Raw genomic sequence first — 25,839 nt, 5'->3', positions numbered from 1 at the left:
CTTTCACAGAAAGTATAAGCCTTTTTACCTCCATATAAATATTTAATCAGCTTGTCAGTTTACATTAAAATTGATATTGAATTTTATCTATAAATTTATATGGGAGATTTTGGCATCCTATTATTTATTTCTCCAATATAAGAATATGATATTTTTTCATTTATTTGTTTTCTTAAATTTTTCTCATCAATATTTATAATATTTAATGTAGACATCATAACCATATTTTCCTAGATTTATTTCTAGGTATTTAATATCCATTGATGTTATTGTAAATGATGTAATATTAAATATCACTTCTAATTATTTGTTTCTAATAGTTACAGAAATTAGTTTTGTATATTGATCATTTATGAAGAAAACTTGGTAAATTTATTTATTAATTCTAAGACTAGATTTTTTCATAGTTTCTGCATATAGAAACATGTAATTTGCAAATAATGATATTGATTTTTAAATTTCATATGTAATTTAAATTTCATATATATGATTTTAAAATTTCATAATATATAATCTTTCTCACATATTTCTGTGTCAGTGTGGTTAGATGAGAAGTCCATTTTCCAGAATCTTCTTCTATGTATAATGCCTAAATAGAGTTGGTCCAAAGGTACTTGTGTACGTATGGAAGACATAAGTGAAGCTGTATCTATTGTTCTCGGAAGGTCCTCATGCTTAGATGTGGTATCAGATAGAACCTGGCAGATTACATGTAACAGAAAGAACCTGGCAGTTTCTAGTTTGTTCTGTCTATTCCATGTCCAGTTCTTCTTCTCAATAATGCTCACAGACCCATAACCAGGCCCTTGGCTGCAAACCTACAGAAATAATAAGTAGGCAACAACTTTCCATCAGTCTCTCCATAAACTTCATCTGTTAAATCCTTCTGAAATCCTAAGCTTGTAATTATAAAGGATAAGTAACTTAAACCACTAACAAGTTTTCAAAAAACAAACAACAAAAAATATTGTGAGGCATTCAGAGGAAGACATTTTTAATCGAGAAAGGGTAGGAAATAAGTTTCTAACTTATGATGGGTTGCCTGAAAGTATCAGAATTGAGACTTGAGTCAGTTGATAAAGAAATACTTAAGACATTTATTTAAAGAAAAAAACCACTATAATTAAACCATGAACAGTTTATTTTGTATTTAGAAGTTAAACTTCTTTCCATTTCTGGGGATATTAACAATGTAGATTGCTTAATCATTTTTTATTTTAGCAGTGTTCAATATGTGCTTTGCAAACAGATAAATGCTACAAAAATTTAAAGTACTGTATAAAACTTAAGATCCTATATGTTAAATTTGAGATTAAATACATCTATTCTAATTGAGATTAATTTAAAATTCCAGTTCATTTTTTTTAATGTTTTGAAAACTCTGCAGTTTAAGGGAAAGTATAAACACCTGGATTGCTCAGCTGAGAAACCCATACTTAAGCAGGGAAATGGAGACATTTTAAAAAGAATAAGACAATTATAAGCAATAATCACTGAATAGATTGTATGAAGTTCATAATTCTTTCACCATTATTTAAACAAACTCAAATCATAGAAATATCAATTTTGTATACTTTAATTTTTACTACAGTCTCTCTTATGATCAAATATCTAACATTGCCTTAGGAACAGGCAGCACAGCAAAGTTAATTTCCCAAACTTTAGGTCAATTCAAGCTTGGTTAAATTGCCATTATTTACTGGCTCTTTGCTACCTGTTTTCAAAGCAGTCCATGTTCTTTCCCTTTCACCTTCTGTTAGTCAGTTTCAAAATCTTCTGATCTATTAGACATGCACAGAATCTGCTTCCCATCTGCTCATCTCAACACCATTGATGTTAAATTCTTAATCTTTAACCCAACATCACCACAGTACTTTCATCTCTTGGGAAAAACTTTTTTGATCGTTGAATGAAAATGGCTACCTTCACCTAGTTGCTCCATGTTTTGTTCATGCTTACTGATATACCCTGAAACTAGCCCTAGACATTCCATTCTAGATTTGCCTGGTTTCAATGTGTGCTCTGCCACTACCAATGCAGAAAGTAAAGAGGGAGACTGGGTAAAACAAAAGACATTGCATTGGTAGAACCAGGTTATACTCCCTATTACCTTTAATTGCAAGCCTTTTAAACAATCTGACCCTCTTTCATCCTCTGTTAAGTGGGAACAATAGGAATGACATCAGAGGACTATTACACTGAAATGATATGGGTAAAAAGTATACTATAAAACCCAACATATTACTATTATAAAATATGCTAATTTTGAAAATATCTTTTTAATATTCTGAGATACAGCACTGATGTTTTTTTCCTTTAGAAACCATATTTGAAGTGGCAGTTAGGAATACTAAACATGGGATTAATATTACTAAACTTTGAGCTTGTAATAGATTTTACAAGTTTTGTGAATTCTCTAGAGGAGTATTTTGAGAGTGTTTCCACTTAAATATATATATTTAACTTCCAAACAATTGCCTTACAAATAAACTTTTTACTTATTCAATATTTTTTTGTTTATTATAAGTAAAGGTATCTCTTCATGGTATTCTTTATATGAAATTAAGATCTAAGGAACTTTTTATTATTTTATTTTATTTATTTATTTTTTTACGGTACGTGGACCTCTTACTGTTGTGGCCTCTCCCGTTGCGGAGCACAGGCTCCGGACGCGCAGGCCCAGTGGCCATGGCTCACAGGCCCAGCTGCTCCGCAGCATGTGGGATCTTCCTGGACCAGGGCACGAACCCGTGTCCCCTGCATCGACAGGTGGACTCTCAACCATTGTGCCACCAGGGAAGCCCCCAGGAACTTTTTAAACAGGGTTAAAGTTGTTGTGATATCAGTATGCTTGCTTATTCCCTTGTTTAAAAGCATATGCTAGCAAAATAATAGAAATGGTGAGAATTTTTCTTATTTCTATGAATTCAATCATAAATCAACAATAACTGTCCCCAAATTGTTATCTCTAACCTTGACCAAATTCCCAGACCTGAGAATTACTGACTTAAGTGACATCACCAGATCTCCTTTCCATAGGCAACTTAAACTCTAAAACCCCACACTGAACTCACATTCTTTTTAAAGCATACTTTTCTCTGTATTTGCTCTCCAGTCAATGACTCTAATATTTCAATTAACCAGCTCAGATATCTAGACTTTTGTCTAAATTCCTCCCTCTCTACCACCTTTGACCTGGAAAACCTTTAAATACATGTTTTTAAACATCTCCCAAATGTGTCTCATCTTAAACATGTCATTATTACTGACTTCACTCAGGTCCACATACTTGCCTAAGACAGGAATCAGCAAACTTGTCTTTGTAAAATACTAGATCACAAATATTTTAGGCTTTGTAGGTCATATAACATCTATGAGTACCAAACGCTTATCTCTGCTATGTGAAAGCAGCCATGGACAACAGACAAACAAATGGGTGTAGCTGGATTCTAATAAAATTTTATTTACAAAAAGCAGTTGTACCTTGGGTTGTAAATAAACCTTAACATGAACAAATTGGTCTAAGAGAAATTAGTCTGCATGCCAAAATAAACTTCAGCACACTTTAAAGGAAGACCGTAGTATTCAGACATTTGACAATGTAATATTCACAATGTCCTGTATCCAATAAAAAAATACTAGAAAGAAGAAGGAAGCAACTTTGACACATAATCATGAGGGAAATCAATCAATAAGAAAAAATACAGAAATAATAGATGATAGAGTTAACAAGGATTTCAAATGAGATAAGTTCATGCTTAAAGCTAAATATAAACATAACAGAGGGAGAAACAGAAGATATAAAACAAATGACATTCTGAAGCTGAAAGCACAATATTCAAAATGAGAATTGATAGACTAAATAACAGATGAGATAACGAGGGGTGGGGAAAAAAAAGTGTGTATAAGGACATAGCAATAGAACTATTAACACAGAAGCAAAAAGAGTAAAAGGGAGGGAAAACCCCTGAGTTTTGGATACCTGTGGAAAAATATTAAGCAGTCTAACATATACAGACGTGGAATCCTAGAAAAGAGGAAATGTGGTTGGAATGAGAAGAAATATTTTAAAAATTTTCAGAATTTTCCCTAATTCATTTGAAACTCTGTTTACAGATTAAAGAAGCTCAATGACCCCAAGCAAAATAAACACACAAAAAAACTGAAACCAAACAAATCATATTGAAATTGATTTGAAAAATGAAAATCCCAAAAGCAGTCAGAGAAAATGAACATATTTTATGCAGGCCGAGAAAGAAAAAAAAAAAATCATTCTCATCAAAACCATTGCAAACTAGAAGATAATTCAATAATGTTTCTAAAGTCCTGGGGAAAAAACACATATTTTATCAGCCTATATTTCTATGTTCAATGAAAATATACTTCAAAAATTAAGATGAAATTAAAGACATTTTTAAACAAACTAAAGTTCAGAGAATTTGTGAATAGCTGTCTTGTACCACAACATAAGTTATAAGATGTTTTTCAGGCTGGAGGAAAACCCAGATAAAAATAGAAATGCACGAAACAATGAAAAACAGCAAAAGTTTGTGGGTAAAGATAAGTGAATATTGTACAAAACTAATGATAATGTAGATTTAAAATATTTGTATAATTAGAATAAATTGTCAGATTTATGCTACTCGTGGTATAGGAATAAATGGAATTACATGTTCCTAAATTATAGCATTATTGAGAAAGTGGTAAATAATGTGTATGCGATTGCAATAAGTAAAGGGTATATGTTATATAAACACTAAAAGAATAGTAAAAATAATGAGTTGAATCCACCATATATTCACATAGAAAAAAAATGAATACTGACCCCCAGTCTGACACCATGCATAGAAATCAATTCCAGATGGCTTACTTATTTAAATGTTAAAAGTAACAAGCAAATCTCTTAGATGAATGCACAGGAAACTGTCTTCATAACTTTAGAGTGAGCAAACATTTCATATATAGGGCATAAAACAAGCTATCCATAAAGGTGTGATGTGAAAGGTTGTGCTACACAGAAAAAAGAACACAGACCCAATACACGTTATTTGATGCTTTAGTAACCTTGATACCAAAACCAGGAAGTACAGCTCAAGGGGAAAATTATAACTGAATCTTAGTCAACAACAGAAATCCAAACATCTTGACAGAATATCATGAAACCAAATCCAGCCATTTATTTAAAAAATAGGTTTATATTAGAGTTAATTTATGTCAAAAGTGCAAGATTAATTCAATATTAAAATACATATTAGTGTAAATGACATTAACGTATTAAGAGGAAATTGCCCTCTCAGTAGATGCAAAAAACAAATTAAAACCTAGAGAAAATTCAACATCTGTCCATGATTAAAAAATAAAAATGTAAACCAGAAATAGGAGAGAACTTCTTTGCCTTATAAGGACTTTGTCAAATACTCTACAACAAACAAATACTTATTGGTAACATATTAAAAGTGTTTTCCTTAAAGTTAAAATAATAAGGATCTTTACTTAAGTGGATCATCTACTCAATGCAACAATCAGGCAAAAGAAGTGAAAATGATAGCTGTTGAGAAAATTGTCATTATTCATAGATTTTTGTCTCCAGAGAAAATCTAAATAATATCCAAATTATCATTATTAATTAGTTTAGCAGCTTTGCTACAAAAGCCAACTTCATTTTTTATGAGGAAATGTAAGTTTTAAGTGGTAGAATTTGCCTCAAACAATAAAAACTGGTACTTAAATCTGGGGAAAAAGTATATAATGTCTTTGATAGAGTCAAAGTCATAGTGCTACCAATTTTTTCCCAAATTAGTAAAATATGTAATAAATGTTATCAATAATATTAACAGAGTTTTTTTTATGGAAATTTACAGGGGAATTCTAAATTATATGAGCATGCTTAAGGTAAGCAGTCAAGACACTTGGGGAATAGAAGAAGGAAGAAACAGTGGAGGAGGAGGAGTGGGGAATGCTTTTAGATATCAAAATCTATTATAAAGTTACATAATTAAAACAGTGTACTGTTGATGCAGAGATAGATAAGAAACATTTATGCAAAAATGAAAAAGTGATCTAGACAAAGCTAGCATTGCAGGTTGATGGGGGAAAGGACAGGCACTCAATAACTGTGCTGGGACAACTGGTCATCAGTAGGAAAAAAATAAATTCTATCTCAAGGTATATACAAAAATTATTTTAGTTATATTGATGACTCAAAAGTTAAAATATTTTTAATTTTATAAATATAGAGAATATGAAGTGAAAGAATCATAGAATTGGGCTACACTAAAATTAAGCATTTGTCTTCATTAAAAAAAAACAGAAAAAGATGAAAATACAAGCCACAAGTTGAGAAAAGATATATGCAATACATATAACCAACAAAATATTAATACAAAGAATATATAATGAACTCCAGTGAATCAAAGACCAAAAATAAAACATGGGGAAATGATTTAGAAAAGGCATTTCACAGAAAAGGAAATATGAATGGCCAATAACATATGATATTATTCTCAACAAATTTCTCAGTAATCAGAAAAATACAAGTTAAAAATTCAAAAATATATCATTGATCTCCACCAAATAAGAAAAATTGTTTTTAAAATTTGTTGTGATTTCTTTTCTCATTCCAAATAAATATACACTTCCAATCCTATTTTGAGGCTATTTTTAAATAGCAGATGACATGATATTATACACTGAAAATCCTAAAGACAGCACCAAAATAAACAACTAGAACTCATCAATGAATTCAGTAAAGTTACAGAGTACAAAATTAATATACATAAGTTTGTTGCATTTCTAAACACTAACAATGAACTATCAGAAATAGAAATTAAGAAAACAGTCCCACTTACAATCACTTCAAAAAGAATAAAATACCTAGGAATAAATCTAACTAAGGACATAAAGAACCTGCCCTTGGAAAACTATAAAACACTGATGAAAGAAACAAAAAAGGACACAAACAAATGGAAAGCTATACCGTCTGCATGGGTTTGAAGAATTAATATTGTTAAAATGACCATACTACCTAAGGCAATCTACAGATTCAGTGTGATCCCTATCAAAATGTTGATGGCATTTTTCATGGAACTAGAACAAATAATTCTAAAATTTGTATGGAAACACACACACACAAAAACCCTGAATAACCAAAACAACGTTGAGGAAGAACAAAGCTAAAAGTATCAGATTCCCTGATTTCAAACTATGCTACAAAGCTACAGTCATCAAAACAGTATGGTACTGGCACAAAAACAGAAACATAGATCAATGGAACAGAATAAAGAGCCCAGAAATGAACCCACATTTATGTGATTAATTAATCTACAACAAAGGAGGCAAGAATATACAATGGGGAAAAGACAACCTCTTCAACAGCTGGGAAAACTGGACAGCTACATGCAAAAGAACCAAACTGGACTAATTCCTCATACCATACACACACACACACACACACACACACACACACACACACACACACACACACACACAAAGAAAACAAACTCAAAATGGATTAAAGTTCTGAATGTAAGACCTGAAACCATACTCCTATAGGAAAACATAGACAGTATACTCTTTGACATCAGTCAGCAATATTTTTTTGGATCTGTCTCCTCAGGCAAAAGAAACAACAAAAGCAAAAATAAACATATGGGACTACATCTAGCAACAAAATGAAAAGACCACCTACTGAATGGAAGAAGATGTTAATAATATTTGCAAATGATGTATCTAATAAGGAGTTAATATCCAAAATATACAAAGAACACATAAAATTCAACATCAAAAAAAACAACCCAATTAAAAAATGGGCAGGTGAAAAAAAAATGCGTAGGGGACCTGAGTAGACTTTTTTTTCCAAATAAGACATACATATGGCCAACAGGCACATGAAAAGGTGCTCAACATCATCAATCATCAAGGAAATGCCAATCAAAACCACAATGAGCTATCACCTCACACCTGTCAAAATGGCTACTATCAAAAAGACAACAAGTAACAGGTGTTGGCAAGAATATGGAGAAAAAGGAATCCTCATGCACTGTTGGTGGGAATGTAAATTGGTTCAGCCACTGTGGAAAACAAAGTATAGAGCTTCCTTAAAAAAATTAAAAGTAGAATTATCGTATGATCCAGCAATTCCACTCCTGGGTATTTATCTGAGGAAAACAAAGACACTAATTCAAAAAATATGTGTACCCTTATGTTCATTGCAGCTTTAATTACAGTAGCCAAGATAGGAAAGCAACCTAAGGGTGTCCATCAATAAATGAATGGATGAAGAAGATGTGGTATACATACAATACAATATTACTCAGCCATAAAAAAGGAATGAAATCTTGCCATTTTTGACAACATGGATAGACATGTAGGGTATTATACTAAGTGAAATAAGTCAGACAGAGAAAGACAAATACTGTATGATTTCACTTATATGGGGGATCTAAAAAATAAAGCAAATGAGTAAATGTAACAAGAGAAACAGAGTCACAGATTTAGAGAACAGACAGGTGGTTGGCAGAGCAGAGGAGAGTGGTGGGGATGAGAGAAATAGTTGAGGTAGATTAAGAGGTACAGATATCTAGTTAAAAAATGAGTCACAGCTATGAAATATACAGTGTGGGACATATTGTCAATAAAAAAGATTTGTTGTGACTTTTTTCATTCCAAATAAATATACACTTCAATTCCTAATTTGGGGCTATATTTTAAAATAAGGTCCCTAAATTGTAAAAACCTCAGATCTATAAAACCTGGGTCCATTTCTTATTCTAGGTGTATACCCAAGAGAAACTCATGCACATGCAGAACAAAAGACATGTTTGAAATTAATTATAGCAGTACCATATGTAATAGCAAAACAATACAATTATCTATAGACAAAAGAACAATGGTAAAAAACAATGATGGGGACTTCCCTGGTGGCGCAGTGGTTAAGAATCCGCCTGCCAGTGCAGGGGACACGGGCTTGGGAAGATCCTACACGCCACGTAGCAACTAAGCCCATGCACCACAACAACTGAGCCTGTGCTCTAGAGTCCGTGAGCCATAGCTACTGAAGCCCGAGTGCCACAACTACTGAAGCCCACACATGTAGAGCCCGTGCTCCCAACAAGAGAAGCCACCGCAATTGAGAAGCCCGCACACAGCGATGAAGAGTAGCCGCCGCTCACCACAACTAGAGAAAGCCTGCACACAGCAATGAAGACCTAATGCAGCCATAAATAAATAAATAAATAAATATTTTTTAAAATGATGTATTCATACAATTGAATACAATCTATGAGTTATAATGAATAAACTTCAGCTACATGGATGAATCCCAAAATGTACTCAAACTAAGTGTGTTGAAGGAATATATATTACTGCATAAGTCCATTTATAAAAATCCAAAAAAAGGAAAAACTGAAAATGACAATCTTTAGAGTTACTTATATATGTGGTAAAATTATAAAGAGTAGCAAGATAATGGTAAACACAAAATATAGGATAGTGGTTACCTTGGTGGTGCAGGTAGGAGAGTATCAGATGAGGAAGAGCAAATGAATGATGGCAAAGGTAATTTTCAATACTTAATTTCTGAAGCTGGATGGTGCATATACTGGTGTCTTTATTAATAACATTTAAACTATTCATACTATTTCCTAATGAACATTTCTAAGAGTTCTAAAGCCAACAGCTAAAACTCAGTAACCTTATTCATTAAGAAGAGTGGCTGGCAAAATATCCCTTTTCTGGTTCCATGCATTTCCCTTGGTGATGATGAGACAGTTATATTAATGTGTTATTTAAGCTATTCCTTAATCCATAAATCTTTCAATTTACTCTGTATTTTTGGAGCCTAGTAGAAAAGGATTGGAATTCTTGAAGTAGTCACAGTTATTTTGAATATATCTTAAATTTCTCTTGATTGTCATGTGTTGGGGATTGAGATGTGCTGTGTGATGTTGGAGAAATTAACATTTCTGTTTCAATTTTCTCAAAAATATTTTTAATATTTATATCCCATTGACTTCCTGATACTCAAATCTATTCCTCTACTCTTAAGATAGAAAACACGGGGACATACAAAATGGACAACCATGGTCCAGGAGATGTCATCATCATGGCATCCACAATAGGTTTCAACTACAGTGGGGTTTAAGCATGCTCACAGACCAAGAGACCAATCACTCAGGCTCCTGTTACCTCTGTCAAAAGTCTTCAATATCCAAAAGGGAAGCATGCCCAGATCTATGAGAGACTTTTATTCTGGGGTTAGAAGTAGAGAACCTTGTGTCTTTCTTATCTTTCCTCTTTGTTCAGTATCCAGTAAATGAACTTTTCCTTCAAAAGCCTGCCAGTTTTGATGCTTAATTTAGTATTAGGTGAATTAGAAACAAATGGACCAGGTTGCATATAAATTGTTGAAGCACACACAGATAGTCGGTTCTACAAAAACCCTCCCAGGAGTGTACTAGAATGAATCAAACGTATTTGTGTTTTTCCTGCCTTCTATCAAAGCACTGAGCACCATTCCAGAATCAAATTTTGAAGTCTTGAATGTCTGCCCTGCTTCTCTCCTAAACATTATTAAAACATTTTAGCTTGTTGAAAGCACAGACTATTTCTCCCCTTCCACAGCCTCAACCTACCTTAACTCTCTCTATGGCTTTTGATAAGTAATTAATCCCTCTGGACACACATTTTTTTTTTTTTTACATAAATTGAAGGCAGTAGTTGAGCTATGATTCTCTTATGTATTCAGTTAAATAGAATTCTCCCTCTGATTTTAAAGGGAATTAATATAAAATTTAATGTTCCTCTTGATTTATTAGCAAAATTGCTTTTGCTACAGTATATTCCTGGTGTGATAGGGTATTTGAAAAATATATCACTTGTTTTCCTTCTAAAACCTTTGGCTAACACTAACTCAAACTACTTTTTATTTTGCTCTTGAGATAGATTCACTTAAATATTATTTTCCTTTTGCTAACCTCAACAGCCTGACACAGTATATTACTTTTTGAGTCACTGTTCTCCTTTTCATTTTCAATATTTTCTTAGCCATAACTTTAAGAAAAGCCTTTTGTAAAGCCACATTGAATACTTCTAGCTCTTTATTTTCTTTTCTGTGAAAATTGTAAGGTATTGTAGTTCAATTATAGAACTCTTACTCTCTGCCCTAGAGACTAAGACTTGACTTGACTCCCATGTATTCATTTTATTTTTTTCCTCTTTCAATTCTAGATTCTCTTTATTTAAAACTTTGGGTGTCCAGTTAAAAAATCCATGTGGTTAATTTCTTTTTATCTAATTCTAAAACAGCTCTGATGTGTTCTCCTTACCAGGTGGCTATAATATCATTAGCAGTACTATCAGGCCAAATGATTGTGAGAGAAAGGAAACCAAAATGGATGACTCCACTGTCTTTAAGTGTTTTGAAAACATGTGGTTGGTTCCACTGGCCTCCTAAAAACCAAAAACACCAGTGTTCATATTTTTAACACTAGAATAGATTTTTCTTAAAGAGTAATATAAACTAAATGTTAACAGCAAAACGATACTTAAGTGCATATTCTCTAAAAATTATTCATCTCCTAGAAGCTTACAGTCTAAGACCAACACATGCAAGATAGAAGACTGTTGATGCTTTATGTATAAACAAATTTTTATAACACGGATTAACTCTCTTCTAACTTCAATGTTCATACGTAGAGTGTCCAACTCACTGTTGGCTTAAATGGATTGGATTATGGGAGGAAGTCCCACCTCCTAGAAATCTGAAAAACAAAAACAATGGCAAGAGGAACGATAATGATAAAATAATAATAATGGCTAATGTCATTAATCCTTGCTATGTGCTTGGAACTAGCACTTTATATACATTGCATTACTTAATCCTCGCAAAAAACCCTAAGATATATGCTGTGTCCTTTTGTACATATTATAGATGAGAAAACTGAGGCTTGGAGGGGTTTTGTACATTTTTCGAGATCACATAGACAATTAGTGTGGAAGCTGGAATTCTATACAGATTTTTGCTCCAGAAAACAAACACTTAATCAATCCTGTATCCTGGAAAGAGGGGAGAAAAATGGCTGTATCTTGAAAGGCAATGACAGAAAATGTATAACTATAAAAGAAAATATGAATTTATAGAAACAAAATAAATCTATACAGGCAAAATATGGAAAGGTTGGTTATTTTTTCATTTTTTCACAACCTTGAGAAATGATACTTATGAATAGATTTTACCAATTAGTGTGGTTATTAAAGATACAAACTTTAATGATATATGAGTGTGTTAATTCAATGGAACTCTTCAGTACCATTGATCAACTAGCATATACAAGCCTTTTCAGCAATGTGGAGAATTCTCTTGATACCTCTCTTGTGTGTTCTTTCTGTGGTCTATACAAAACCTTGGCTAGGTTTGCACTTAATGAATTTCTAGTTTCTAAAGTCTCTAATTCCCACTCTTGCCCTAAGACACACTCTTCTCCTCAGTGCCCCAATCCAATTTAATTTCTATTCTGATCCTGTAGCCTATTAAAATAGATGGCAAAGGGAACATTAAAGTAGTAAATAGATGAATCCATTGAAAAAGGAATAAAGAAAATGATGATGAGATCTCAGAGCAAAAAATGTGAAGAAAAAAATGAACAAAGGTTTTTTTTTTAAGCAAAGAATGGGGAAGCAAAATGTTGAACAAAATAGATAAACACAGTTCTGAAAATAGCAAATATTTTTTAAAAATACAGGATAACCAAGGGATGAGTTCAATCTCAGTAGCATAAGACATAGACATTTCTAGATTTTAAAAGTACCTGAGGAACTGGATAAAGACAAAAGCCTATTGACCTGATCTTTCTTTTAATGGAGGTGAGTCTACTATAAAGTCAAAGAGATGATATATACTCTCTGCAACAGAATAGCATGATATGTGAGCCCAGGTGGAGGTCTTTAGATCATTCCCAGAGTTTGGAGAGAACATAGGAATAGGAGAGAGAATTAAAAATCTTAGTTCTGTAAAAATTACAGCGTATATATATCCAGTATGTAAGTGCAGTCTTCCTAATATTCATGATCAGAAATGCTGTTTATTCCAAAGTTAATCACAATATACCTGTGAAACCCATTCATATCTTAGCCAGCAGTCTCCTGCAAGGAACTTTGGGATGTAAACATCTAACACCATTCCTGTTGTTTAGGATTCTGACCACTGAGAGAGAGTTGATTATTGGGTAGCATATGAGGTAGACAGGAAGAGAAATTGGCTAAAACGCTGATAATAGGATCAGAGTCTGGAACAGAGATTAATATGGAATCATATTCTACTTACTAATTTCTTCTAAAATAAGTTTACTTGTTTCTACATGCAGCTATTGGACACAGCTTTTAAAAACAAGCAGCTTTTAATTATTGGAATCTAGAGAATGTGCTAGGAGTATTTTTTAGAATAAAGATCTCTATTAGGTGGATAATATAATGATCCTCATGTGAGGACGTTTACTAGGAAACAGTGTTAGGTAATTGATTCTTTTTCTCCTCCTCCTCCCCCCTCAACCTCCTCATTCTTTTTCTTCGTCATCAAATACTTAAGTTGATTTTAAACTAACATCTATTATCTTTCTCCATCTATGAAATTATTCTAAGATTTGAGGAATATTTTTAAACAATGGGAGATCCATATAGTTACAATTTTGGAGAATACACAGGTATTTGTCATTAAAAGGATTAGTTTATATCAAGTTGTCTTCTTTTCCCGTATACTTAGAATAAGGATCTTAATCTTAAACATTACATAAATTGGAGAGATTTAATTAAAACTTGAAGAAATGTGTTACTGTTAATTGAATTCTTGATACAGTTACCTTTGCAAACCAATGTTAATGAAACTCCAGTTCAAAGTGGATGGGTTTGGGGAATTGAGATAGCTATTTATTTCCTTAACTGAGATGCCGTGATCATCTTCTCAGTAAAATAAAGAACCCAGTTAGGAGAGTTCTCATTTGTAGCTATTGATCAAGTTTACACAAACTGGAAGTATTTCTAAGCAAAACAAATCAGAGATTCAAAGTCCGGTAAACAAGGTCAGTGAGTGAGAGATGGAAATGCTTCTATGCGTTTTGAAAGACTTGCACCTGTGGAGCAGAGCCAGGACTTGGTCCGACCCCGAGCCAGGTTCCGCTCCGCCCCTTGCCTCGCTTGCTCTCCCTGCCCCCACACGCTGAATCTCCCAGTTTGGTATCTCTCGGTATTACCAAGCTATAAATTGCCCTAGAGCTTAGAGGCAATCAGGTCAGCACCGCTGTCACAGGGGAAAAGCTTCTTACTCCCGAGCAGAATCGTTCGGGGGAAAGAGAGGAAGGAGGGAGGGAACCCACGCTTTAGTCGTCACTGCGCTGGCAGGGGGTGGAGAGATGGGGGAGGGGGCTGGCAGAAACTGCATCCTCAACAACGTCGCCCTTGACCCAAGTCTACAAACTTATTGGTCGCCACAGTGGAAACTCCCAGTGCACTCTCCGCTGCCTGACAGCCCCGGCTGCTGGGTGGAGTCGCGCTTCCCGGCCCCACCTATGGGAAGGAGCTTCCCCTGCATCTCCGATCCACCGCACCCTTTACGAAAAGTCTCCAGGTACCTAGCAAGGCTCAGATTGTTCTACCCCCGCTTCCACCCCTGCACCCACACGATAATATTATCAGCCTCCGACAGCCCAGAGGGCCACCTTCCTGTGTCCTCAGTTTGAGGACACTCTTGCGGAATCCTTTCTTTTCCCCGCCCTGCTTTGCTTTCACAACTCCAGCGGGTTGAATGGCCAAAGACAAACTTCTGCCTCTCCTTCCCGGCTCCCACATTTTCAAAACCCCACAGCCTGCAAACCCACACACATCGGAACTCCAAGGGTGCTGTTGCAGTCCGGGCATGCTCAGTATCAAGGCAGATTTTGATTGAAAGTAAAAAAAAAAAAAAGAAAGAAAGAAAATAGCTTTGTATTATGCAGTCTCCCTCTCATGTGCTTACAGCTTGCTGAACAGGTTGCGGGGCATTCCTGCGACTACCCAGAGGGTTTATCTGGTGCCCTTGATTACGTCTCCTTGGCATCTGTACCCCTCGTAGTTCCCCCCCCCCCAACCCTTCTCAACCCCCCCTCCTCAGGTCCCTGTCCGCTGTGGGGATGGAGAGACACTAACAGAACTGGGATGGGCGCTGTTGGCTGAGCGGATCCACCTATTATTAGTGCGCCAGGATTGGCTCCTCGGCGCAGCGTACCCCAGGTGGAACCAATCAGGAGGCCGGGGCTGGGAGCTGATGGGCGGCCGCCTCCTCACTGGAGGGATTCCTCGAGAAGCTGCAGTGTGGGGATGCTCTAGACCGAGTACTGCCCCCAGTGTCTTTCCACCTCTTCTTCCTGCAGCGGCGGCAGCAGCGCTTGGCAGCGGCAACTTGAGACTGCGCCCAGGGCAAGCCCCCCCCAGGGTGGTGCTCAACTGAGAGGGGGGGCTCAGTGCCCGAAGGTGTGTGTGTAGGGTGGGGGCGGCCAGCTGGGACCAGCTGGTGGCCCTGGAAAACCTCCCACACACCCACACCCACACACCCCTTTTGTGTTGCAGGCTGCCCCTCCAAGAGCAGAGGCAGCAAGAGGACGTGTGTGCACCGGTCCGCACGGGGAAGCAGTAGGGACGGAGCCCGGCACCACCTCCTGGTTCTCCCTCCAGGTAAGACAGCGGGACTGGCGGCACAGCAGCCTCAGCTGTGCCTGTTTGCTTGAATCCGTTCGTAAGATTTTGTTCTCGGTACACTTAGGTTTTGGCGGTGGGAGACTGAGACCTGGGCAGGGAGCCCCGGGTGGCCTATTGTGAGCTATGTAATGAGACCACATGTGCCTCTCCTGGAGAAGCACTTTGCACAGCGCCCGTGATTTAGAGCCTGGAGTTGATGATGTTGGTCATCCCCCATCTTCTTCTTTCCCTCTTTCATTTCCTCTCCTCCGTCCCCCACCCCCAATCTCTATCCTTCACCTCCCCCCCCCCCAACCCCTTTCAAATCTCTCATCTTCTCCCTCCTCCCATCCAAAGCACGCACAGTGTTTCTTTCTCTTCCTGGAAAGGATTGCCTTTTCTGAGAGGAAAGAGGGGGGTAGTGATGAAAGGAGAAAGATTTCTTTCTGCCCAGGGGGAAAAGAACAAGATAGAATACACGATAGAAAATTAGAGTACCAAAAGCAATTAAACTGAATAAAGGAAGTAGACAAGCCATGCAGCCCCAGCTGCCAGAGAGGGGAAGTGTCAAGTTTGACTTGATCTTCTGCTTGCAAGGGGCTGTGTCTCTCACTAGATTGCTTCAAATGGAACAAAAATAAACCACCGATCCAACCCACTTTCAATTGCTTAATTGCTGTTGCTTTTAAGTGCCCACCATCTGACTTTTCCTGGTTCCATTTGTCCTGCGGGGCTGACTATTTGGTCTTATCCATCACTGGTAATGTCTGAACTTGGAGAGGTTTCTCGAGTGGAGAAAAAATTTTAAAAACAGATTATTACTTTCCTGAGGTTCTTTGGCATGGCCTTTATGTTGAGGGGCAAAAGAAAAAAAAGTAAAGTTTCAAAACATGTTAGTGACACCAGTATTATTAGGAGGCTTGGATTTCTACTTTGAGAAAGCAAATCTGGTTAGCTTTGTATACATGGTGATTTTGACTTTCTTGAATATTAAGCTTCTGAAATAATGCAAACATTTAACTTTTGTGTTAAAGCTGCATTTGCATATGAATTGTGATTTCATTCTACCTTTCTGCTGTTTACGTTTTGCTGCCCAGATATCGAATTCATGCCTTGCCTTATTTTCTTTTAATAAGTATATTTAATAGATGTACACATGATGCTTATACAGTTTCAGTACTCGATTTAGAAGGTGCATGGAAGCTCAGTTGGCCAAGAATCCTCTTGTACTGGAACAAAGTTTAGGAAGTAATGGTAGGAAGATAGCGTCAAATTAAAAAACCTTGAAGGGGAAAATGCTTTTACTTTCATGTCTTATTATAATACAGAGAAAGGTATCAAAACAACTATGTGCCCTGGCTGCCTGCATGATAGGTCAAGTGAAAGGGACTTGCTGGACAGAGCCTTGACAGCAGCCTCAGAAATTTCTAATTCCATCATCAATGGTATAAGCTTTCCTTTCCTATTATTCAGCTAAGTGATGACCGTCAGATGGGAGGAGATAGAGAGAAGTGCTTAGCTGAATGTAATGGGAAAGCATCCCAAGTGGGTGCTACATGAGTGCAGAGAAATCAGCAGATGTTAGTGTCCAGATAAATCTTTTCCTTTGCTTTATCAGGGGAAATGCCAAGTCTTACTTTTTTTTTTTTCCTACGTGTCCACTTCGGATAAGAAAAGGGAGCCTTCTTAACTCTGCCTGATCTTCCACACTAATCTGTGTACCCCAGAAAGTATTTTTTTCACCACATATCTTCAGTGGACAAGTTTATACACTGACCTAAAGAAGAGCTGCTTTCATTTACCATCAACGTAATATATGTTATTTTCTAAACCATTTTCCATTTGAGACACTTATCTTTCCTATCTAAGTAGAATTGCCTCGAGTCACAAAAACAAGATCTTCTTTCTAGGCCTTTGACATTTAAATGCCTTTTTTTTTTTCTTTTTAATGTAGTATCTCTGTTGAAAGCTAAAACTTATTTTTTAGTGGTGCCACCTTTTGGTTATAAGGACAAAAGGACAATCGTTTAATTGCCTTATGTGTGTACAACTGAATTAACAAGTTTAGACATGAAAAGATATAGAAAAAGGAAACCAACTGCTTTTCACTGCGAGCAAAATATTTTACTTGCTTATTTCTCCACTGTCTTAGGAAGGGTAAAAGTTTGGTCTTGGTTTGTGACATTTATATTCAGGACTCTTAACAAATGCTAATTATAACAATGACAAGTAAAAGACATGCATATGAGTATTGAGTTTCTCACATACAAAAAAATTAAGCCTTTATATACCGGAAGTCAGAACTAATTCCAATATATATTGAGTGGATTAAAGTGAGACTTTAAATGATATATTATGGGAAATTATTACCCTGTCTTTCCACAAAATGTTCTAGTGTAACAGTTTCATACAACCTTCATCTTTTCTCCTTTTAAAAGAATATCTTAGTAAATCTTATTAATGTTTTAGAGCAAATATGGTAATTAGACTTTAATGTATTTTTATCAGAACTAAAGGTTGCTACCCTACAGAGGAAATGCTAAAATGCTAATTTCATAAAATACCACATGATAGAGAGTTGTTACCGAGTAGTTTTGAACTTTATTTCATAATGGAGAATATTAGTTATTCTGTCTGGTCAAATTGTCAGAGAGTTCTAATTCAGAAATATGAAAATGGTTAGCATGGTATGTACAAGATTTGCACATTAGACTTGGTGCTAACTGAAAATAGAACTAGAATATAGTAGCTTCTCTTAATTGTACTTGCAAAATGAACTGGATGATTAATAAATAAAATACAGAATGTGTTAGATCTAAAAGCTAATTCGAACTTCCTGTTTGCCTAATGACACCATGGACATAATATCAATTCATTCTTTTGAGTTCAGTATACTAAATCAATTTATAGCGAATTCCCAAAACAGATTTTTACAGTCATCTAATCTTAAAAAAACTCACACTTAACACAGACAATTATGTGAGCCTGAAATACTTATACCTCTTAGGATTTCCAGTTTGTGTAATAGCTAGGAAGAGATACCATTAACTCCAAATTGGAACATCATAATTCTTTTCCTAATGGTAGTGATTAAATGATTTGGGGAAGGGAAAGTAAAAGTAAACAGTTTGATTACATAATGGAGCAAATTTGGTCTACTATTACAGAAAACCAAGACCAAAGTTAGACTTTCTGACATTAGAATAACATAGGTGTGGGTTTTACAAGTGTTTTGCTAAAAACTAATGCTTTCTAAAATGAAATACCTGGAACACTTGTGCTTTAAAATAATTTTTTTTTGTGTGTGTGTGGTACGCGGGCCTCTCATTGCTGTGGTCTCTCCCGTTGCGGAGCGCAGGCTCCGGACGCGCAGGCTCAGCGGCCATGGCTCACGGGCCCAGCCGCTCCGCGGCATGTGGGATCTTCCCGGCCCGGGGCACGAACCCGCGTCCCCTGCATCGGCAGGCAGACTCTCAACCACTGCGCCACCAGGGAAGCCCCTAAAATAATTTTTAATGATTTTCTTGTCATAAATACATCCGTATCAAAAGTTTAATATATGATATTCTTCCTAACTGAATTTGTTTGCCATCGAAATTGATCAAAGCTATTTAAATAGGGATAAAGTATATGGCTGTGTAAAACATAATTTCAATTAGCATTTAAGGATATATATATATACGTATGTGTGTGTATATATATGTGTACGTGTGTACATATATATACATATTATGTAACATTTTCTAAAAGGATTTGAGACTAATGGACAGTAGCATGTAATCTGCTGAAACTAGGGAGTACTCCTGTAAAAAGTACCATTTAAAGAAAGATGACAATGTCTTGGGGATGCTTTTAATATTTCTTTGGTTGAAAAGACCAGGAGTACTCAGAGGCAAAATTAATGGAGGTCTAGATCTTTTCCTTTATACAGCCCTTCTGTGGCTTAGGGAAGAAGTGATTTTTATATGAATCATGTATTAAAAAAAAAAAACAAAACACCTCTCAGTGCAAGATGCACTTTTATATACAGGTAACAAACTGAAGTCACATTTTCACATGATTTGGACATAACAGGGCATTAAAGTTTTTATCTTTCTAAGATTTCTTCAGTGTTTCTTTCAGCATTTGCACAAAGGTAAACGTGTTCTTAATCTTTTACATAATCGACATGATTATCATTGCTTTTTCAGATAAGGGGGTTTAGATTGGTATCTTAAATAATTCCTTTAGGAGTGATCAATATTTTTCCTAATAGTTTTATAAATTTGATTCAAATCTCTCCATTCAGTGTGGCCACTTTTTTTAAAGCAGGAATTTAATCTTTCCAATCTGAAGAAAACAGTGTCTTTCCTTTAGCTTCTCTGTCATTTTAGGAGAGTTCTTGAAGAGCCACTTTTATATTGACTATAAGATGAACTGTGATAGCAGGGCATATGAACATCGTTCTACTCATATGTGTTAGTATAAAAGAAATGTATTTTAAATAATATTGCAAGTATAGTCATGCTATCTATTGGAAATAAGAGAGCACCCAGTCCTTTCTTGCTATGTATGAATAAAACTTCAACCTTTGCTATATTGTTTAAAAAAGAAAAGCTCTTATTTTAAAGTGTACAACGTGAAATTATTGCTATGTTATAGAAGGAGTAAGCACCGGGGATGTTATTTCCGCAGTTTTAAAAATAATTATAGAGGTCCTATTGCAAAGAAGCCTCCTTTTAAAATATCCACTTTCTAAATCTAAAAACAATATTTAAAAGAGTTCTAAAACAAACTGAAACCTAGGTTAGCATAACAATAGCACATTTATGACTGTGTTAGAAAGAAGTATTCTGCTGTCTTTGAAAAATGCAAAGCAGATTAAAAAATGTTTCTGTAATTTCTGTAATTGTATTTAGTTAAACCACAACTTCTAGTTGTTTAGAACTAATTCTGATTCTCTTTGGCTTTGCTTTGTCTCTACAAATACACTCAGTGCTTGGAAGGGATGTGACACACTGGTTTCCTTAACTTACCAGTAATGTAAATAAGAGGAGGTCAGAGTTCATCATTTTTGGTTACTGCTATTGTGGAGATAAAAAGAAAAGATACCGATCGTTCCTATACTGGTCTCACATGTAGTATGTTGAACATATTAGTTATACACATAGGGCGTCATTTTGTTGAAGAGGAGCTCTGGAAAATTGGAAAGCTTATGAAGATAATAAACGCCTTCTGTATTTTAGCTGTCTGTACAAAATGGGAGCTGGAAACTTTCCATGTAGATTGAGAATGGCCTTTCTCAGCTAGTATGAGAATCTGGTGAAATAATGTAGTTTCTGAAATAATTTGGTTAAAATACCATTTCCTAGCAGCGCTGTCAGACAACATTTCATTGGAAATACTGGATTACAACCCCCCTACCGCAGCCCCCAAAACTACACCTAAGACAGTTAGCTAAGTGCCTCAGTCAAGAACGAATTTTGGTCGAAATAGCCATTTAATCAAATCCAGCTATGGATGGTACTGAAACTTGGTCTTGTCTCATCCCATTAAACCTGTTGTTTCTCTATTTGCTCAATGTAGTTTTGCTTATAATTAAAAAGAGTTAAGTGTTTCCTGCAATAGATGAATGTTTTCCTTTTCTTTCTAAATCATTCACCTGATCAAGGATAAAATGCACATAGGAACTTAAACACAAATAGAATCGGAGAGTTACTTAAATATGAGAACTTCTGATACTGCAGTTGTTTAAATGAGACATACTATCTCTTGTCCTCCTCCTACACCCTCCCAGACTACAGCCAACTTTTCTGTCGCAAGCAAATGAAGGAGAGAGCAGGCAAACCCACCTCACACCTCTGGGCACAGTTCCTTGGGTGTGGCCTCCAGGGGACAGCCTCCTGGTTTTACCTGAGGTCTCCTTGCGTATCAGCCCAGGCCCTACTCTAGCTGAAAGCAGATAACTGAATTTAGGAATTGCTACTTTGAGATTTATTGGCATATTTTCGTCAACGTGAGGGCAAAAGCACACGGAAATACTCAGACAGAACATACTCAGCTGTAACAAACTTGGTGCTAACACTTTTCAAATGTGATGCTGAATCTTATATACGATTTAGATAATTGATAACATAGTTTTCTTTCATGGAATTTCTTTTGATTACTCACAAGTGATCCAAGCAAAAGGTGAGATTGTTAAACCGTGAAGCCTCGTATAACTTAACTTATTAGCACCAGTGGACAAAGCTGAGATAATTATTTAAAAGAATTTCAAATCCTTCGATTGGCTTTAATACTTCCAAAATCCACCTGTGTCTTGTTATGGAGACCCTTAAACATTTACATACCTCGTCCTGCTCATCACAGATAATTGAGAACTGGTTTGTACATCTACAGACTGGATATTATTGTGAAACGTCACATAGGGTTGCTTTTAGGATGGATTATTGCTAATCTTCTTTCAGGCATAATTTTATGTGAATGTAACTAAGTGTAAACAGCATGTAGCATCACAGCAGCAACTACACTCACTACAATGTCAAGTTAGAATTGTTTGCTCTTTCCTTGAGAAGGAGAAAGAGTCGATTAAGTATATTTTTTCCTGATGATGTTCTGCCCCCCAGCATTCTATGTATTATAAACAGCGAAATAGGTCCTTGTTCTCCACCTATGAAATATGGAAGCTGCTTATTTTTGTGGGGAAAGTCATTAACAAATGTTTTTTTGGACAAATGACTTAATGGCTTTTGAAACAAGGACAAATGGTATAACACAGGTTACTAAGGCCTAGCTAAGCTCCTCTAGCAAGCAGGCTCTGCGTTAGCAAGATTATTAAGAAAAGTTGACACAGCTTCTCAGGAGAAAGGCAAGGTAGCAAAGCTCTGAATCTCTGTCTCACTTGGAGTGTCTGCAGATCCTTGTTTACAAGGCTGGCTTTCTGCCTAATCCCTAGCATTTTTATCAGATTTGAGGAATGAATAAAGTGAACCATTGGGCCTTAGACCATATTTCTAGAGCACTAGCATCTTTTTATAAATAGAATAACATCACTATCCTATTTTAGCCAGTGTCCAGAATCCAAGGCCACTAAAAGTTTTATATATAAATATAAACCAGACCATTAAATGCCTAAAAATGCTTGAGTTTTATCTGTCTGTGTACAGGAAATTCTTGTGTTGAAAGCTTAGTTAACAACATGACTGTACAAGTAATTTACCTATTTTTCGTGTTTTTATTAAATTATAATATTAAATTTAAAATGCCAAACAATCACTTTGAGATACAGTTGAGTTTAATAATTCAAGAAAGTGACATTTCAACAAAAAGCCAACATATTCCTAAATTCTCCAACACCACCCTGCTTTTAAATTGTGGGAGGAAAAAAGTACTTCATATGCAAGTTTCCAGTTTTGTTTTGTTTTTTTTTTCCTGTGGAATCATAGATACTTTCGGAACCATTCCTAGGTACCACAAAATGAATATTAATGATAGGACAGAGCCTACTCCTTCAGGACAGAGTGGAGTAGACAAGTTGTTAGCCTTGGAGAATCTGTTTCATCATTTAGATATTGAACACATAGCAACAGTTTGATTTCTTTGACTTCTGGACTTTTAGACCCGTATGTGTTGGAGCGTGTTACTACTCACTGCCAGGGTAGAAGAGATTTGTTCAGCTCTCCAGCTAAGAGCGTGATATAGCAATTCTCTTGCATTCTCTTCCTTCCCCACCATTTTGTTCCTTTCTCATCTCTTGTTTTCCTGCCCTCTTCTGCCTTCCTTCCTTTTTTCTTTCTTATTCATCTCCTAACGAATCATCTTCCCCTCGAATCACTGGGAGCTTGGTACTCTAGGCCCCATACTAATCTCCACATGCTGAATTTATTTTTTGTCAGTAACCAAGAAATTTCACTCTTAGTTTGTATACATTTCAGGTTAGTTTCACAAAAGGTTTGTATAGATAGATAAGGGAGCATCCTCTTAATTTGTTTAAGTAGTTGGCACACTTAAATGGATTGTGCCACGATTTGAATGTTTTTAAGACCTTACATGTAAAGACTAGCCCACTGGTAATTTTTAGAACAAAATTGGTTGAAGAGAGATAAAACAATAATGTTTAAAATTCCAAACGGCATGTACTTTTAGGCACCTTTTTTTCTCTGTTTTGTTCTTCCAGTGGTAACTTTTACATCATTGTTTTCACAACAGTTGTATCTCACCGTATGTAAAAAATATTATGTTGCCTTATTTGATTTTGATAATAGAGAGATTCTCCATTTTACGGAGGCAATAAAGGAGACTCAGAAGTTAAGTTACCTGGCTGTAATTACACACTTAGGAAGGCTTTTATAATTTTCACCTGCTGAATCATACTGCGTCAGCAGTTAATCAAGAAAAAAGTCAAGTATATTTTTAAACTTCCTCGCTATATAAGAACTAGTTTGCTATTTCTTATCAAAAATAAAAACAAAAATATAACATCTTCACTGAATATTGGATATGCAGTTGTTATTCTTCCCATTGAAAAGAGAAGGACAGTTTAATATACTGTCATTACTTCTGTGACTCTAACTTTGGATTAAATTGTATTTTAAAATTATTCAAGGAACAGTTCTCTAATCCATAAGACAGTTCACCAATCCTGAGTCACTAGGCTTAGTTGGCCTTTACTCATTGCTGTATCACTGTGGTATTAGATGTTACCTCATTTGTTTCCTTATTTGGAAACTATGGAGTCATAAGCCACCTCCTAGAGTACACAGAGATGTGATGAGAAAATGAACGTTGTAGCTTTACTAGAAGCTTTACAACCTCATCTCTCATTATTTTTCTCATTGGTACTTACACATAAAACTTCTCACTGTTTCCAGAACCTGACATTAATGGAAGTTGTTGAATCTACTGGTGCTTTTTCTCTCCTATTTCAAGATAGAAAGGGCTAAGCAGGGAACATACTCAAGCCCCAATTATTATCCAGCCCTAATGTGAAATCCATCAATTGGCAATTCTTTATGTTAAGAATCAAACACGTTTGGAAATGATTGCCAGTAAGTATACACATTGCAATGTGGATTATCATAATTGACTTTCTAGCTGATCTGATAGAAGGAAACAGAAGTTTTAATTGGGAAAGGCTTATAGAAAGAATGCAAGATTAATTGGAACAGAAGACAGGTATTTATGGGGATTTTTGGACAAACACAAGTTAATCATATTCTCGTGTTCTTACTACGATTCCATTTAATATTCCCAAGAATTTTTTGAGACTGGTACTAATTTATCTATAATTTTTAGATGAGAAAAATGTGGAAAAGTAACTTGCCAAGGTCATACAACTGTTATGTAGAGGGAATTGGATTCAAACCCAAGCAGTCTATTTCTAGAGCCAACACTCAACCATAAGAAATCATAATCATTAAACTCCTCAGTGGTAGAAGATGCAGAACAGTTGGAAGCAAACAGAAGTGATCAAAAGAAATTGAACAGTCATAAGCAAACTGTACTTCATAGTTTGAGTCAATATGACCCTCATGGCAATGTGCTAAAAGATTGAAACTTGAGTCTCATAGGTCTGGGTGTAAAGACCTACTCTGGCATGGTGAGCTTCAGTAATATATTTCACTACTAAAAGCTTCATTTCACCAGGAATGGAAATGTTTGCAAATTGTCTGGTACTCTGTTAATAAATGGCAGATCTGACCACTCTTGCCCCCCTTTTTTATTAGTCAGGAACTCTTTCACTTTCAAAAATGCCACCTAACTCAAAATGGTTTAGAGAGAAAAGGGATTTTAGAGCTCATGTTACCATAAAATCCAGGAATATTCTGGATTTCATCATAGCTGGAAATAGGAAATCAAGCTATATGATCAAGTCCAGGCCTATCGCCCCCCACCCTCCCACCCATCCCTACCTCCTTAATTTTACTTTTCCTGCCATTGCTTTATTTAGAATCAGGCTCTTTCTTTACAGTGGTAAGAATGTTCCCAGGGAACAGGCTTACATAAGAAATCTCCATGTAAAGAGAGCATCTTTTTTTCCAAAAATTTCTAGGATAATCTTGACTGGAACAACTTGAGTCACTTGCCCCAAACTCATCACTATGGTGAAGGCTGTGAAATACCATATTTTTCTAAGCTGAGCCTTGTGTCATCCCTGGA

At 35.8% G+C, this 25,839-nt stretch overlaps 1 protein-coding gene across 7 annotated transcripts in view; it reads left to right on the top strand.

The window, feature by feature from the left end:
* Positions 1 to 25,839, top strand: part of SYT1 (synaptotagmin 1) — a 1,170,968-nt gene that overhangs the window by 614,665 nt on the left and 530,464 nt on the right. For 6 of the 7 annotated variants that reach the window (XM_079937830.1, XM_079937831.1, XM_079937829.1 and 3 more), the window contains one exon: positions 15,595 to 15,699. The gene's annotated coding sequence lies outside the window, so the exon portion shown is untranslated. Of the gene's footprint in view, positions 1 to 14,534; positions 14,618 to 15,594; positions 15,700 to 25,839 lie in introns of those variants that run through there. The other variant, XM_079937835.1, reaches the window with a different exon arrangement.

Source organism: Stenella coeruleoalba, assembly GCF_951394435.1.
Source record: "Stenella coeruleoalba genome assembly, chromosome: 11".
NCBI lineage: Eukaryota > Metazoa > Chordata > Mammalia > Artiodactyla > Delphinidae > Stenella > Stenella coeruleoalba.
Note: the sequence above shows the minus strand (reverse complement) of the source record. Positions and strands in the feature narration are given on the sequence as shown.